The sequence below is a fragment of the Pleurodeles waltl genome, chromosome 5 (assembly GCF_031143425.1).
Source record: "Pleurodeles waltl isolate 20211129_DDA chromosome 5, aPleWal1.hap1.20221129, whole genome shotgun sequence".
Classification (NCBI taxonomy): Eukaryota; Metazoa; Chordata; class Amphibia; order Caudata; family Salamandridae; genus Pleurodeles; species Pleurodeles waltl.
The window spans coordinates 981,042,398-981,060,532 of record NC_090444.1 but is presented as its reverse complement, the minus strand read 5'-3'; the positions used below and the strand labels follow the sequence as shown (position 1 = coordinate 981,060,532).

The window sequence follows — 18,135 nt, the reverse complement described above, 5'->3', positions numbered from 1 at the left end:
GGGTGTGCCAGCTATCTCAGAGCCCCAATGCTCCTGCCAGTCCCAGAATGCCTTCGCCACCAGATGTATGGGCGATTCCAGTAAGGGGGGTGAGATCGATCCAGATAAGGATCCGCCAAACAGTTAAACTCCTCCCAAACGATCACTTTACCCACCAGTATGTGGGAGAGTTGGGAGGTCAACTGGTCGAAGAAGACGGGCTGATTTATGTTAGAGCCATAGGCATTAATCAGAAAGATATCCTGCCCATTGAGGTTGACCACTACGGCCACAAACCACCCCTCGGAGTCCACTTCATCATGCGCTAGTGAAAAGGGCACTCCCGTAATGACCCAGATTAACGTCCTCCTTGCGTATGCAGAAAAAGTTGTATAAAAGAGGTGTCCTCGCCAGTGCTGCTGCAGTGCTAAGCCCTCCTTAGCGGTCAAGCGCATTTCCTGCAGGAAAGCAATGCTAACTCCTTGCCTCTACAGGTATGCAAACACCTTATATCACTTGACCATGGAGTGAATGCCCTGACAGTCCAGGATATTAGCTTATAGCATTGCCTATGAGCCATAAAGAGGTCATTGTTTGTCCAGTTGGAGGGCTACCGCCCCACAGTATGAATGGAAAGTGAGCCATTACTCCACCCCGCACCCATGTGTTGCCAACCCCTGATTCTTGACCCAGTGGGTAAGACCAACAATCCCAATCAACGACAATCAAATTTTTAACCCAACTCCCGTACCCCAGGACAGGGAGATAACTCCCACCCATCCATACTGCTTACCAATAACAAGTGCTAATCAGTAATAAACTATCAAGGAGATGACTCTAAGCAGCGTTCAGAGATGCCTGGTCCCCACCCATCCTTATGCAATGTTTCATTTGCCCAATGCCTGCACAATTCAAACTTGAGGAGAAGGAGTATGCGGTCCAGGGGAAGTCTGTTGACCCCAGTAGCTACAACATGGTACAGTATCCCAGCCTAAAGGCAGACCAAGCCTCTCTGGTGGGGGGGGGGTGGAGGGAGGGGGGGGGACGGACGGACGGACGGACGGACGGACGTGTCATATCAATTAATCGGCTATCGGGGGGTGTTGTCACCACTGGTATACAAATGCTGGACTGATCAACACACTGGAGTCGCTCTGAGCCCAATCCCTCCTCACTCTCCCGCAGGGGAGGAGTCCGCTCCCTCGGCTTGGCTTTGCTAATGGATGCCACCACTTCAACCGCCATTCACACTGCGCCTCAGCCACTGTGGGAGATCCAGCCAACATCGGGGACTTCATCTCCGGGAGCGCAGTCAGCGCTGCTGCTTCCAGGCACCCGACTCACCACTAGGGCCCGGTCCAGGCTGACATTCTGCCCATGACCAAGCCTCCTAAGTATTGGAGAACAATTGTACTCCAGTTGGTGTGACCACTCTAAGTCTAGCTGGGAACTGCCTGTAGCAGGCCACTCGATTTCCTGCAGCTTCTTTTTTACCTTGCTAATGACCGCTTGTATGGGCGTTGTTACACAACTTCACCAATCGCGGGGCCAGCTCTGCTGCATAGGTACTGTAAAACTCGATTGGCAAGCCATCTGAGCCTGGGACTTTGCCGTGAGCCATTCTCTTGATTGCCCTGAGAACCTCCGGCAATGCATAAGGCCTCGCGGGTCACACATTGGCCTGGCCGCTCCTCCCTGTACTGCTCTCAGTGAATTAAACTGTCCACCACAAGGGAGGAGTGGCAATTTCAGTATCTCGGTCATCTGAGCACCAGCAGGCGTTGGGTGGGGCAAATCTCTAGCCCACCACAGCGGCTGCCCACTCAGCCTAATGGGCACGGGCTGACCAAGCCGCGGGGGTCCTCCGGCCCATCCCCCGCATCCCGCCAGCTGGGGGTTATTTACAGGCTTCCCTGCTCGTTCTGCCCCGCAATCAACGCCGCCGGCCCAGGCTCATAGCTCTCCTGGCTCCCTCCTAGGCACGGAGGGGGACCTGAGGCTCTTCCCCCAGGCACCGCAATCTCTTCCTCATTGTGGCTGCCCCTCAGGGCTGAGGACAGGAGTCAACCACCATCTTGAACAAGGGCGAGGCCTCCACTGTGGTCGTGGGGTTGCTGCCTCCCTCTCTTGACAACGCCACAGACCACCAGAAGGCACTCCCGGGTACCCCCAGAGTCGTATGTGGCGGCCAGGGACCCTGAGGAGTGCACTCTGAACTCAAGATGAGGTCAGATGGGGACCGGCTCTCTGAAGCAGCTGGATCCTCTACCCTATTCCATCGGCCGCGCCCTAAGCTGCCAACTCTGTTGACCATTCATTCCCTACTTGAGGCATAGATGGACAATTTTGTGTCCACCTTGAACTGGTCATGTTGCCATTAAAGCTGTCTAGAATGGTTTCAGGAAAGCCAGATGATATCTGTCCAACTTTTCATCTCTATCTCTTGGCCAGTAGTTAACTGTGGGGATGCCCAGAAGTTAACCATTAGGTGCAACCTCTGACAATATGTGTACATTGACCCTCCATTGTTGCCTGTGCACAATCCTCTAATATACAGGGAGTGCAGAATTATTAGGCAAATGAGTATTTTGACCACATCATCCTCTTTATGCATGTTGTCTTACTCCAAGCTGTATAGGCTCGAAAGCCTACTACCAATTAAGCATATTAGGTGATGTGCATCTCTGTAATGAGAAGGGGTGTGGTCTAATGACACCAACACCCTATATCAGGTGTGCATAATTATTAGGCAACTTCCTTTCCTTTGGCAAAATGGGTCAAAAGAAGGACTTGACAGGCTCAGAAAAGTCAAAAATAGTGAGATATCTTGCAGAGGGATGCAGCACTCTTAAAATTGCAAAGCTTCTGAAGCGTGATCATCGAACAATCAAGCGTTTCATTCAAAATAGTCAACAGGGTCGCAAGAAGCGTGTGGAAAAACCAAGGCGCAAAATAACTGCCCATGAACTGAGAAAAGTCAAGCGTGCAGCTGCCACGATGCCACTTGCCACCAGTTTGGCCATATTTCAGAGCTGCAACATCACTGGAGTGCCCAAAAGCACAAGGTGTGCAATACTCAGAGACATGGCCAAGGTAAGAAAGGCTGAAAGACGACCACCACTGAACAAGACACACAAGCTGAAACGTCAAGACTGGGCCAAGAAATATCTCAAGACGGATTTTTCTATGGTTTTATGGACTGATGAAATGAGAGTGAGTCTTGATGGGCCAGATGGATGGGCCCGTGGCTGGATTGGTAAAGGGCAGAGCGCTCCAGTCCGACTCAGACGCCAGCAAGGTGGAGGTGGAGTACTGGTTTGGGCTGGTATCATCAAAGATGAGCTTGTGGGGCCTTTTCGGGTTGAGGATGGAGTCAAGCTCAACTCCCAGTCCTACTGCCAGTTCCTGGAAGACACCTTCTTCAAGCAGTGGTACAGGAAGAAGTCTGCATCCTTCAAGAAAAACATGATTTTCATGCAGGACAATGCTCCATCACACGCGTCCAAGTACTCCACAGCGTGGCTGGCAAGAAAGGGTATAAAAGAAGGAAATCTAATGACATGGCCTCCTTGTTCACCGGATCTGAACCCCATTGAGAACCTGTGGTCCATCATCAAATGTGAGATTTACAAGGAGGGAAAACAGTACACCTCTCTGAACAGTGTCTGGGAGGCTGTGGTTGCTGCTGCACGCAATGTTGATGGTGAACAGATCAAAACACTGACAGAATCCATGGATGGCAGGCTTTTGAGTGTCCTTGCAAAGAAAGGTGGCTATATTGGTCACTGATTTGTTTTTGTTTTGTTTTTGAATGTCAGAAATGTATATTTGTGAATGTTGAGATGTTATATTGGTTTCACTGGTAATAATAAATAATTGAATTGGGTATATATTTTTTTTTTGTTAAGTTGCCTAATAATTATGCACAGTAATAGTCACCTGCACACACAGATATCCCCCTAACATAGCTAAAACTAAAAACAAACTAAAAACTACTTCCAAAAATATTCAGCTTTGATATTAATGAGTTTTTTGGGTTCATTGAGAACATGGTTGTTGTTCAATAATAAAATTAATCCTCAAAAATACAACTTGCCTAATAATTCTGCACTCCCTGTATGTGAAACTCCCCTGAGACTGAAGAGTCACTTTAACCCATTTAAGAGAGACTGACCCAAAATAATATTTAAATGACTTGCAACTTTGTAAAAACTCAACACTGGAAAAAGTGGATTGGCTGGTTGCCATCCTCTTCTTGGACTTCAGTCATGCAATTTTTGGCCTGATTGCTAATGAGTCCCAACCCTCTACTTTTTGTTGGGGAATTTGTATATTCTTCCTCTCTCTGAAGTGATAAATGGCCAATGATTTCAGGGCCTGCATTTTCCAACTTTGGTGCTTGCAAAAACCCCTTCCTTGTCCCCCTGCTGTGCATGCTATGAACATTTTTGTTACCTTGCAGCTAGACTTTAGCAAACAGTATTTCTTTGCCTGACCACCAAGCTGTTGATTCATATATTCTAGCCATTCTTGATAGAGAATTAGGCAGGTACAATTGCTGATGTGGACCAGGAATTCTGGACATGTTCGCCCAGCTGTTTGTGCTCTTCATTGATTGCCACTGACCCAACAGTTTGAAGTTCAAATCAATAAAACAGTTTGGTGCAGAGGCCATTATTTCTTATCTGTCCCAGCTGAAGTCAGCACTCTAGTCAGTTAAGCACAACCTGTTACGTATCGATTACATGATATCCATTGTTGTCAGTATCCCAATGAGTGTGTGATTGAGGCAATAAAATAGGGATTAAGAAAATCTGAATTGTGCTCTAAATCACCAGGTTCAAATCTAGGTGTTGTTTAATCCTTATTTGTAATTTAATTTATCGCACTTACTTAAATAAGGTCAAACACTTTCAGTGCAGTGCTCTGCCAACCAATCAAATGTAAAACATTTGTATTTGAAAATAAGCAATATGCAGTCCACTTCTTTGAATTATATAGTTAGACGTTCAAGATTCAAATAGGTGATTACAGGCTTAGGAAATACAATTACCAACAAAGTATACCTCCATTAGCCTATGAATAAAACTTACATTAGTTATTCGTAGAGCCTTTCATAACGAATACGTATTAGAGTAGATTGCTTTAAAGTGTTAGATTTTGAACAATGTATTTTATCCTAGTCACTTAATGAAATGCACGTTATGGAAATTTGTAGGCTTTCCTATTCATCACCAAAAAGTGTATAATGTAAAGATTGGACTCGGTAGTAATGCAAAACATTTATTCCTGTCTCTGAATTTGATCAAAATCATCATGCCATTGGTAGTACATGCAGCTCTTATCAGAAGGACAGCCCTAATTTATAAATGGCTGCAATTGAATTCAGTTGCATAAACATGGAAAGGTTTCCTTACAAAAGTGTTTGTCTAAGTAAACTTGAACTAGTGATCGTAAAGTTTAAGCCCTTAAGGACTATCAGCGTAAGCAGCATTGTATGCCCTGATTATTTGCGGTTTCTAATGGCAATGAAGATCCAGGCAGAAAATGATAAACTTGAAAACAACTGACCATGTAACTCATCTGCTTTGATTGTGTTATAACAAAAAGGTCGGTGTCTAAGTCAGGCCTTACAGGTTAAAGTATCGGCAAGTGTTAAATAAGTTGTGTTAATACAATACAGTCTGGGTCTTAGAAAATTAGTTGTTAAACTGGTCACATCTTTTATAGGTAATGCCTGTTCTTTTTAAATGGGCTTGTGACCCGCAATTGTTATCTCTTTTCCTGTCTTAATTTTCTAGTAGGGGGTTTCCAAGGAATAAGATACTATTTTAGGACTTTTATAGGAAAGTACCCCTTTTGGCATGGTTACCCTCCACTTTTTTCCTGATACTGACTGAAGGTGTTCTGGGATCCTGCTAACCAGGCCCTATCACCAGTGTTCTTTCCCTAAACTGTATCATTGTTCCCAAGGGCTCATATGGGCAGCGCGGGCCATTTATGCATGTTAGCGGCCATCCTTGAGATTGGTGAGCACAAGAGGAAATATGCTACAGGAGATGAGGTGGAAGCCTGTTACTAGAGTCCTTCATGAGCTTGTAAGAGAACTGGCCTGAGGCTAATGTGCATTGTTTTTATTTTGGAGACCTTGTTGCAATCATGGGCTGGTGAAAAGGGCCTCATCCAAAGAGCCATGTCTTTAGGTTCTTCCTGAAGACGGTGAGCAATGGGCTTTGTCTGAGGTGCGGAGGGACATTGTTCCAGCCCCTTGCTGCAATGTAGGTGAAGGATCATCCTCCGGCAGTGGTTGTACAAATGCGAGGGATGGTGGCAAGGCCATCTGGGCGGAGTGGAGGGATCTAGCGGGGGCCTGGAAGGAGATGCAGTGGTTCAGGTAGGCTGGTCCTGCGTTGTGTATGGCCCTGTACGTGTTGGTGAGTAGCTTGAAGTTGATTCGTTTCTTGACCGTGAGCCAGTGGAGGGTTCTCAGGTGTTGGGAGATGTGTTCTGGGTGTGGGATGTCCAAGATGAGTCTGGTGGTGGCTTTCTGGAAGAGTTTTTTTTTTAAAATGTTTATAGTCGAGGTGCTGGCGTAGAGGGCATTGCCGTAGTTGAGCTTGCTTGTGACTAAGGCATGGGTGACTGTCCTGTGCCAGTCTGCTGAGATCCATCGGAATATCTGAAGTTTGTGGAGTGTGTGCCAGCAGGAGGAGGCTACTGAGTTTACCTGGTGGGTCATGGATAGGGAGGAATTGAGGATGATGCCTAGGCTGCGGGTGTGCTCAGTCAGTGTGGGGGGGGGGGGGGTGGTGGTGCTGAGGAATGTTAGATTGTAGACAGCCCTGGCATCTGTCCAAATTTGTGATTCATATTGCCATACCCACAGCACATTAGAGACAGTACTGATGCATCACGCTCTCCCCGCACAGGGATTCAGGTGGGCCACTGCACCAACTAGCGCCCCTAGAAAGACAGTGGACTAAAGTACTCTAGAGAGCCGGCTCAAGGGGGTACATCACCCTCTAGGTACTAACTTTATATTGACACCGATGTCCCGGACAGCTTACGATGTGACAACTTGTGATGGGAGAAAGCAGACAAGCAACAAGCGAGGCTTACTTTTGAGTCCAAGGCCCCCACGAAGACTCAGCCGCATACAATGCCGGTCTTGGAGCAAGACCTGCCACCACGGGGCACCTCTGCCTTGGAAAGTACACTCCTGTCTGCAGTCAGTTGATAGGAAAATCGTTGTACTGAACCTGGGTATGTACTATATGGTGACCACATTGGATAAACAAAGCACACGCATAACCGAAGCCAATCAGCATATTTCCTCTGCGTAGGATGGACTAAACTCGGTCATCACTAAATGTTTAAATATGAAGAAGGTGCTGGACGTTATTCATGAGTAAAGATTTAGAACCAGCTCACGTCGTAATAATCTCTGAATCACAGGCATACCAAAATCTACAAACACTTGTAGACTGGATCATTTGTGGAAACAATGCTGAAAGAACTGTTTGAAGAGGAACACCTCCCAGCAGTCTCGATTGTCGAAAGCCAGACCGGTCCTAGGGCGCCACCGTGTCCTGTTATTGCTAACTACTGAATTATTGGGATTGCGCGACAGTACTCCAGCTGGCAAAAGAGGCTCAATCCATACAAGGTAACAATGTGGCATTCTACCCCGATTTTACAGCAGTTGTACAAGCAGCAAGATGGTAGCTTCACCCTATCAAAAAGAAACTGCAAACCACAAATGTGCAATATGCGATGTTATACCCAGCTTGCTTAAGGATTCATCACAAAGGCAGGCAGAAAATCTTAATTACACCTAAAGAAGCAGTGGCTTTTAGCAAAAAATCCTGATTCGGCCTGACAAAAATCACCTTGAGTCAGACTCGGAGGACAACATGCCTTAAACATGGCAGTCGGCCATGCAGGTATCTAAGGTGGGCAGGTACACACTGCCTGGAAAGGCCAAGGAACTGAAACATTGGCTCTTGATACCTGATGATATTCCCACCAACTGACTTGTCCTTCAGTAAGGGCTAAATTTAAGTTGTGTACTTGCTGTATTTCAAGCAACATAGTTGGTTATTGTTAGAATGTCGCTTATGCACAGTAGCAACAAAAAAGAATGATGGATAGAGTGCTGTAACTTTTCAAACACTCACAGATCTGGGTTAAATCCATTGTTTTTTTGCTCACCATATCACCCCAATTTGGACCTAGTCATAAGCAAATCAGTGTTGACCCTGTTCCCCAAGGGATCCACATCTGGGCATACCCTGGCCACTAAGGGTGACTTTAGCATCACAAAAGGATGCTGGACGGAGTGCTGAAACACTCACCCCAGTCACAGATCTGGGTTAAATCCATCGTTCTTTTGCTCACCATGCCACCACAGTTTGAACCCAGCCATAAGCAAATCAGTCCAGCCCGAACTGCCAGGCCGGGTCCTCCCTGTACCAGAAACAAGCATTGTGGGACCGGTTTCAGGGTACTGCCCCTCATCAGCAATGCTAGCTTGAATCCAGTGGCATAGTGAGCAAGAGACCCACGTCTGGGCATAACCTAGCCACTTAGGGCAACTTTAGCAACATTGGGGGTGACTGTTTGAAAAGATTGAACACTCCGTCCATCATTTTATTTTGGTTTTCCTATGTGTACCCTAAGTGGCAAGGGTATGCTCAAACGTGGGTCCCTTGCTCGCCGCCTGCAGCAGCGGAACCTCTTTATGCACCAGCTTTGCCTCTCCGTACCACCCGGCAGTCTCATTGGCGCAGGAACCAGGGGCACTTGCTGTACTGGGGGATGCAGGCCTCAAAACACTGGGAGATGTTTATCCAGAAGGGACTGTTATCTCCTTTACAGAAATACAACAGAAAAACGCTCATCCCCAGGGCTCACCTTCACATATAATAGTCTTTGTGCAGCTCTTCGAAACCTGTATCCACAGTTCTCGACAAAGCCACAGACTTTAGGAGCATTACAGATGTTACTTACAAGTTATACACGCAAGAACCTAATCACGAAACTGTACAGTGCATCCAGGTGGATGGGGACCTGGTCTCGACACGGTCACTTGATATTTAGAATGCTACTCTTGAGACACCATTAAGTTTAGATGACTGGGCTTTTTGTTGTCCCTTACGTTGTTCCTTACGTCCAATTGCCATCTTAGAATTATCCATTGTAAATACTTGCATCAAATATACTGTACTCTGGTTCAATTGTCCAAGTTTGGTCTCAGGGGGGAGCATTTTGTGTCCGATCTCGGGCACCACTGTCCGACTTTATACACTAAGCATGGAGCTGCCCTCCAGTCTGTTGATATTGTAGACAAGTGATACGTACACTCACGGCTTTCGCCCTGCAGAAAGTAGAAGAGACCCGATCAGTTGCGTTCATTAGGCCATGTTATGTCTCTGCAGCCGCCTAATCGTAAATTGGTAGAAGTGGCGCCGCTCCTGGCAAAGAGGAGAGTGTTGATGTACAGGGGTAGAAAAATGGCCCCAAAACACCAGCACTGGTTGCAGGATATGGCATGGCGTACTGCAGTAATCAACTTGAATATTACGCAGGTGAACTCCCTCTAGTGTCCCGGCCAAATGACATTTGGGGCCCTTTCACTGCCTATCTCCTCACGCTCCAAGCTGACTCTTAAAGGACTTTTGCTGTTCCAGCTATGTGACAACATACTGCATTGATTAATTCAGAAAATGTGATTGTATGCCAGCAATTAGAAGGGGTATGATGGGTCATTTGCTGTCACCCGTTCCACATGCCATTTATTTTCCAGTGTTTCTTACTGACAATCTATTTTGAGCTTCAGTACTGTATTTCTTTTATAGGCTATGTAGATTAACCAATTACCAAATTATGGAGATGCATTATTAAAATATGCTTTATCTTATCAGCAAAGGCTGATTAGATAAGACATCAAAATAACAGTTCATAGTAGCATGGCAACTCTCCTTAAACTTATTTTAAGTAGTTTAAGCAAGACAAATGAGTAGTTCAGAATGCCTCTGACACCAATATTTTAATCCCACAAGTAATGCTGCGCAATTTTTTTTACTCATATTCTTACACTTCCTTTGTGTTTCCTTTATATTATAGATTGATGCAGTAAATGTTTCTAAACTTTCATCACAGAACTGACAGGCCTCCCCGCTATCCTTGTCAGCCATTTATATCAATCGAATTTTAATTTTTGAGTGTGGACAGTGATATTTTCCTTTGACAGTCAAATGGATTTTGTTTTGCCCCTTCTTTCTAGAGCTGATGATCAGTCACCCTCCAAATATTTTCTATCTTGGTGCTTTCCCATGGACCTTTGCAAAAGGGTTGAAACATGGACAAGTACGTGTAGACTAGGGCCCATTCGAGCTGTTTCTCTGATGTAATTTGTATATTGGACTTTTTACCTTAATATGTGACTTCCTGGCATCTGCATAATTTAGATTATCCTCAAAATGTATTGTACTTTCTATGTTTTCAAGTGTGTGTGTGACCACCCTCTCTAAGCTGTGGCCATGCAAATTCATACATGTAATAATATTGCCAAGAGGAATGTTTCTTTCACTGTGTCGTTTAATTATTGTATGTATTGCTTTTTTATTATTCACGACTCAAATTCTAGCAGCACAAGTAGATTGTTCGGACCTTATTCTAGTGTTATACTATTTTTTAATAAGACAATACTTTCTGATAAGCTACAGCTATCTGATATGGTAATGCTACTTATATACCTAGGTTATTGTGTTTAGGGGTTCACCCCCTATCGGTGACTATGTGTTTCTGATCGCTTCTCCTAGGTTTTAGTCCACACCTAACCAGACCACCTTTTCACCTTGTGCCACTTGTTTCGCAAACCATGTATACAATTCAGAAATTCCTCAGGGGGAGGGGGAATCCTTTCTAAGCTGTCTAAATGTTGAAACGTCCAAACTTGGCTGATAAATCGGACTTCACTTCATTCTTAATTCAGTCCTTAGTATCAGCCCTTTGTCTTTTTTGCTTCTTTGTTTTAGTTTCTGCATCTTCTCTGCTAACTTAGTACTAGTGTAGTTGATGTATCCTGTAGTTTCATGTCTTCACTTTTTAGATATGCAATAGCCTTTCATCTGTTCTCAGTCATTTGCGACTTACCACATTTATTTCTACTGCTAGAATAGTCCCACTCACACTGGTGTAGCACACTGACTTAGTCATGATATGGCATCCTTTAGAAGTCCTAGGCTATCTGCATTCCTGCAAATCCGCTCTGAGGAGTGTTTGAGTCGCTCTGTGATTTTCCTTCCAATTGGCAACATTTGACCTTGAATTATGAAGTAGTACACTTGACAGCAGTGGTAAGTAGCAACACTTCAGACTTCTCCCAGTTTTTGTCAGAGATCATCTCTCACACAATCCTGTTTGGCATTTTTTTTTTTTTAGTCCTTTACAAACAGTGGATACATACAGTGATGCTATGGTTTTTGGATCATGTGAAATACTGCATGCCTTGGAGTACGTAAGTGTCTAAGGTGCCATATTGTAGACAACACATTCCTATGCAATACAGCATTCCGTTTCATACGATCCACCTATGTTGGTGATAGTTTGAGGCCTGATATTGAAATCGGTCTATAATAGTCTGAGCTCCAGACCGTTGTACTGCTCCTAGCAGTTCCAATGTTCCACAGAATTAAATGTTTTTCCTGCAATGAATAGTATAGCTTGGACTAATGAGGAATATTATGTTACAAAGACAAATTCAGTTGTGTGTTTGTGCCCTGTGGAAAAGCAGCATGATGAGCATGCACAAGGATTTTTGTGGGTTTGAACTTTCATGTCACTATTGTATAATCAGAGTTTGTCAGTAAATAAACAGATATTGGAAACACATCGCTCTTTGGGTCCTCCATGGACCACAAGCTCCAGGCTCCTTCAGCTGCCAGGAAGTGGTAACTTCCCTTCCAGCACTAAGCAGGTGCATTTAAAGACCCATGACTGTCATCTGTGTGGGACACATCACTGTTTGGGTCCAACAAGGGGCGTGGACCACAAGCCCCAGACTCCTTCAGCTGCTAGGAGGCAGGAACTTCCTTTCCTGCACCACAATTTCGCATTTAAACACCGGTGGCTGCCCACAGTGTGGGTCACCCTTGGGCGCGAGACCATGCCAAGATCGGGCCCATCAACCCCCAGCTGTAACTGGAGCAAGCTAGCCCTCTTGGTTTTATTCCAGGGGCCTACTTCAACATGGTGTTGTGTCTTAGAATTGTAAGCATTAGGACCCCATGACTAGGGACGAACTTATGAAGGAAATTACATAATCGATCTGGGAGGTGTCAAGGTATGGTCTTTAATGGTTATTGGGATATTGAAAGTTCAGTTGAATGTTGTACGCTGATGAGTAAAGATTCTAACTATCAGCTTTGTGTGTGGTGTGTTCTTGTGCATGCTGCTGGGCTCGGGAAGACGCAACACACTGGTAAACCCAAATCTTCACTTGTACTTAATGGTCAGAAGCCGGCTTATAAAAGCTCCAATATTTTGACATTTTTAACTTCTGCAGCAGGGGCAATTACAGAAGAGATGACTGCTGTTGAGGGAGAATTGAGGTTGCCGTCTAGATCCCCCTTGGCCTCCAAAGTCATTCATCCTAGCAGCCCTTTAATTACACCTGTAGTCAACCCCTCCAACTTCTTTAATACTGATGTGCTGACAACCAGCAATATTCATACAGTAGAAACAGCAGTTCATCAACCATGTGACTCGACCCCTAATGGCCGTTTTAAATTGTAAAAAAAAAAAAGAAAAAACAAGGGCCATTTAGCTACTAAAGCAGCACCCAGGTGACATAGTGACGTCAGTTTGACCAATCAGCCATTGTATTCCCCATTTAATAACTTCTAAGGAGCCTAATAAGCCCCATTGGTAAATACTTTGCTTATTCAACAATAGGCTTACTAAAACAGAGGAGGCACTTTCTAAGCTCAATGTTGCTTTTCCTTCACTTCTTGCAGACAACAAGACCTCTAAAGAGTGTGGTTTCTGTAGCGAAGTCCAGATTAGGTCTTTGTTTTCCCATGGGCTTTAAGCAAACCGCCATGAGCTTGGACTTCGATTAGGAAGGTACTGGTGTAAAGATCACAGCGACAGGACGTGGCATCTCCTGTACATGGGTGCACCACGATCTTGAGCATGGACGAATAGAAACAGAGTCTGGCTATAGCTCCAGTAACGTTATGACTCCATACCCTGGGGTCTTTAACATCAGTATTGGAGCTGCTGACATTGCTACATCGGCAATGCATGCTATTTTAGATCTTCTGCTTGCCGCTATCCCATTTGTTATTGTCTTGGCTAACATTCCAACCCTGAAGGCTGGTGTGAATGAAGACTACTCAAATTTAGGAAGAAAGTTTCTCACTGGTTCAAATGACGGTTGGGTTGTATGCCTTTTATTCAGGTGTATGCCTTTTATTCAGTTGTATTCCTTTTATTCAGTTGTATGCCTTTTATTCAGTTGTATGCCTTTTATTCAGTTGTATTAACTTAGTCAGAAGGTCTCTTAGCTGGATTAGGCTCTCAAACCTTTGACTTGTTACTGTACAGCAGTTAATGTCACTAATACCCAACTTGTCTATAATCTTTTAAGTGAACTTATATATCAGCTGAGAGCCTCCCCTGGCATAGTGCCTCTTCCTTTGAGGTTCTTTTATAGGCACCTATAAGCAACATTTCCAACATCTGTCAGGCCTCTGCTTGCCATCAAACTGGCGTCCAATTTAAAAAGAACTCTTACAATGTCCTCACCAGTAGCACTTTTGAACCTTTGAGTTATCTGGACCCAGACGACTGACTGGAACCTTTTTGTCATATAGATCCTGTGATTGTAACAATTGTCCCTTGACGTTCTGAGTTGGAATATCGCAGGCATGGTGGGCAAAAGGGGCGATCCTTGTGTGTAATTTCTGAAAACTTGTAACATTATTTGATTGCAAGAAACCTGGGAAGTTAATAACTTTTTCCTACATAGCTATTGTCGCTTTTCTTTACCAGCTCACAGTTTTCATATGGGGAGGGCCAAGTGTGAATCATTGCTCTTAGTAGCCCTTAGTCTAAATTGTAAACTGGTGCAACTGGATTCTGGTTCACCTAACTTGCTTGCTGTTTGGTTTTTATTCCCAAGTTCCTGTAGACTCCTTGTTATAAATTTTTTACAATGCCAACAGTGCACAATGTACTTTAGCTCTGGTTCGTTCTCTTTGAGGTCTTCTAGACAAGTACTTCTGTTCTACTGAAGTTTATACTCCAGTCATTGTGTTGGGTTACTTATGCTTACATATTTGCCACAACTGTAGTATTACAGACAAGGACAAACTATCTTTTTTTGCCCTCAGTTGGTTCACATTTTATTCACACTACTCGGGAATTGATACTCAGCGGTTTACAATTCCAATTTCTCTTTTATCTTGGTGTCTGTGGTTTTGATCTCCAGTCTGCTTAATTATATTGTTTTCTGAGACTCAGAGTGATCACAATCCACTGCCATCTTTGTCACCTTGGGCTCACACGACACCTATCACGATCCCCTCATGAGGATTGAAAACAGCTCAGTATCAAGGCCATAGACTGAGATTGAAGAGCATTAACCCGGAATCCTTTCACTTCAAATAGTTTGGCGCATGCCATGATGCATTTACCATGTGTCTTGATGACGAGCTTCCTGACTACGTCTTGCCTAGTTTCTTTGAAGCTGTTAGTGACAATGTGAGGTCCCTTTTCAAGTCTTTTAGGCACCCTCTGCATGCATCTTTTAGGTGGTTTCATTAGTCTTGCACCAAGGCCCATTGTGATTCTAAAGAAGCTCTCAGAGACCTCAAGGAACAGATCTAAAGTAGCTTCTCTTAGAGCTCTATATAAATCAACTGTGCAATATAAACAATTGTTGTAGCCGCAGGGTCTAGTGTGATCTGATTGCTGCTAGTAGCTGTAGGAATGGCACTTAATTTTATGAGATTGCCAACATCACTTTCCACCTGATATCTGGGTTAGTATTTTGAGGGAATCTAAACCGCCCAGTGCTCAGCTTCTATTGACTGTCTCTCTCACTCTCCTGTCCAACCGACTATGGTTTTTCCCAATAGCAAAGGCTCAAGTCCTTACACTTATTTAAGTGCAACATTCTTTATAGGTCCCTTTGCTACTATATCAGTACACCTCTCCGACACGGTTTACCACCTTCTTGGTCCAAATCAGTTGCGCTTTTTTTTTTTTGGGGAAAGGACGAATGGTTCTCTCTAGGTTGATGTCTTAGACCAGTGACTGCCACAGCCTTTGGCTGGATTTCAACCAGGTAGGTTGGCAAAGGATCAATATTTGAAGCTGTTTCTGCTCATAAATACAGCATTCCAAAGGCTAGATCTGGTGCAATATAATTTCCCTTCATGGGCTTGATTTCATCTTTTGACATGGTTACTATAGAAAAGCTGTGGCTCATCATGTTGAACATGGGGATTGATACAAGCAGTGTTCTGTTTTTACGTGTAAGGGACGGTGATAAGACCGAATGCACTGAGAACGTTTCACTCAATAGAGGGGTCGGACAAGGTTGTATCCTGGCCCCCTTTTTATTCACATTATATGTTAACAAGTTGGAGCAAGTTTTATCGATAGGGAAATGTGATATGCCTATGTTAGGCTGGCAGTCCATCTCAGCACTCCTATCCGCTGAGAACACAGCAATAGTCTCACAAACAGCTCAAGGCTTGCACCGCTTACTAGACACCTTTCTTTGTCAGTTAGATGTATAGCCTGGGCTTGCATAATATTGTTGCCAAGTCCCACACTATGATAATCAGACCCAAATCCACCAAACGCAGAACCCATTTTAGCAATGGCGCACTTAACAAAGTGAACACATTTTCATACCTCGGTATCCCGTTCAACTCCTCTATTAGTTGGTATTGCTTCGGTCTTTGACTTTGCGGCTAGGTTAGGGCATAAACATGACAGCTATGCTTGAGTTTTACAAAGCGAAGTTCCTAGCCTGTGAAAGTGATATTTGGGGGTGCACCAACATAGATCCTTTACAAATTGCTGAGAACATGTTTTTGAGACAATTACTCTCTCTCCCCAATAGCTCAGCCACGTTCATTGTCCACAAAAAGCAGGGGCAAGGCTTTTGTGTTAGACTTCATCAAATTAAGGCCTATCATTGTATGATTGTATATCTAGCTCAATCCTGAGCTGGAGCTTAATCGGTAATTGTCAAACACCTTGTGAGTATTGACCACGCCCTGCAGATAACGTGGCTTAGAAATGTTCGGAAAGGCTTTTTATGGTTGGGACGTTCCTCTCTAGTTGACAATCCAGTGAGCATTGTTAAAGAATATTTAGCTTGGATTAAAACTGCCTTCATCAGTCAGCATCAAGGGAGCCTGACGCATTCTTGAAATCATCTATAAGGTCTTCTATGCTGTTAAGTCTACAATGTTTGCTCAGCCAAATTTGTTATATGCAACGACTAATCCTCATAGTTTTGTGCTAACCCATTTCAGGCTAAAAATGTTTCATTTTCTACTGAGTGTACCCAAGTGTTGAACTAACTATGAGGATTTTCATCTGCCCCGCCCTCCCCATTTATAAACAACTGGTCACACGCTTTTTAGAAAACCTTCTGGTTGGTAACAATTTTACGCAAGTTAGACCTGCACCGATGTACTTTCAGCGACTCCAGTAATGCACATACTTGTCGACATGACGCTTGTGGGTTTTTTAAATGGTGCTCTTAAACGAATTCCATGATTTTAGTATAGTGTTTTTTTTTAGTCTGTTAGTTGCAATGTATTTATTTGTCTCTTTGACTTTTATGGTTTTATTATTTTAACCCGCATAAAGAATTGACTGATTGATTGAACAGAAATTGCTACGCAGCTGTAAAGATCCTGGAACACTTTTAATGTGCACATATCTCAAAGGATGTATGGTCACTTCATTACGTTTTCAGCACATATTGGCAAATCCAACACATTGTCACGTAGCCATTTTGTTTTCAAACATGTAGTATGCAAAAATATATAAAAATGAATAAGTGGTCTAGTAGCCCATGCAAACCTGCCCTGGCACTTAAGTGCATTCCTCTTTAGGCAGCAGTGCACATGTGATAGGTAAAATGCTGTCACTCACAGTCTAAAGCAACCAAGGATGCAGTGAGATGACGCTTATCCACACCATATGCTGTGGTGGGCAGAATTAAAATATGAATGTAACTTGAATAGACCAATGGATGAATAGGGTTGACCGAGAGCCAATATTTACTTGTATATTAAGATTTTTTTTGGGCGAAAAATATTAGGTTGGCGAGACAAGGCCAGACCTACCAAACCTGGAATGTTAAAAAAAGATGACTGCTTTTATTCTTGTATGGCATTATTTTGGGAGGAGAGAAATTCAGTATGTAATACTGTGCCTGGTTCCCTGTTGGTTATCTTTCGAACATGTAAGAAGGGCAGGAATGATTCTCTTTTTATAGGTTCTAAGCATACATTTAATGGCCATAGATAGACTTGCACATACTTCTGTAATGGCTAGTGACTGCATACTGCGTGAGAGTTGTAGACCAGTTACACTGTCAGATGTATTGAAACAGTTTCTTGAGGCGCGTAAACAAATTTACTAAGCTGATTTGTTGATATTGATTCAAATGTTTCCCAAATAAAGTTATTGGCAGTCCGAGGGGAATGGAAGAGGCACTATTCTTAAGTCATTGAATTAGTGTTGCAACTCTAAAATTCAACGTCTCTAACTGCTGTGTCTTACTTATGGCTCACTTACAGGATTAGCCCCCAGTGTTACTTCCCTTTTATTGTACGACCCTTTCTGAACGGCCCAGTCCCCTTTCTGCACTTTGCTTAGAAGCGTAATTTCGTTCTTTCCCTGGTTCGTTGCCACTAACTTGAACCTGCACTGACATTCTGCTCCTTACATCTGATACCAATTAGTTTTTCCCTTGCGTTCTGGTCAATGAGCTGCCCTCCTTGGATTCTATTGAATGAAGTCTGAACCGATCTGTGTGGATTTCCTTGAGGTATTTTGTCTTTGTTTACTTGCCCGGTTATTTTTTACGAATAAAAATTGTTCATGTTTCTTGACCTG

General features: G+C 43.8%; 1 protein-coding gene across 1 annotated transcript in view; it reads left to right on the top strand.

Moving 5' to 3' along the window:
* IGF2R (insulin like growth factor 2 receptor) overlaps positions 1–18,135 on the top strand; it is a 1,086,527-nt gene that overhangs the window by 446,291 nt on the left and 622,101 nt on the right. The gene's annotated exons all lie outside the window — the stretch shown is intronic.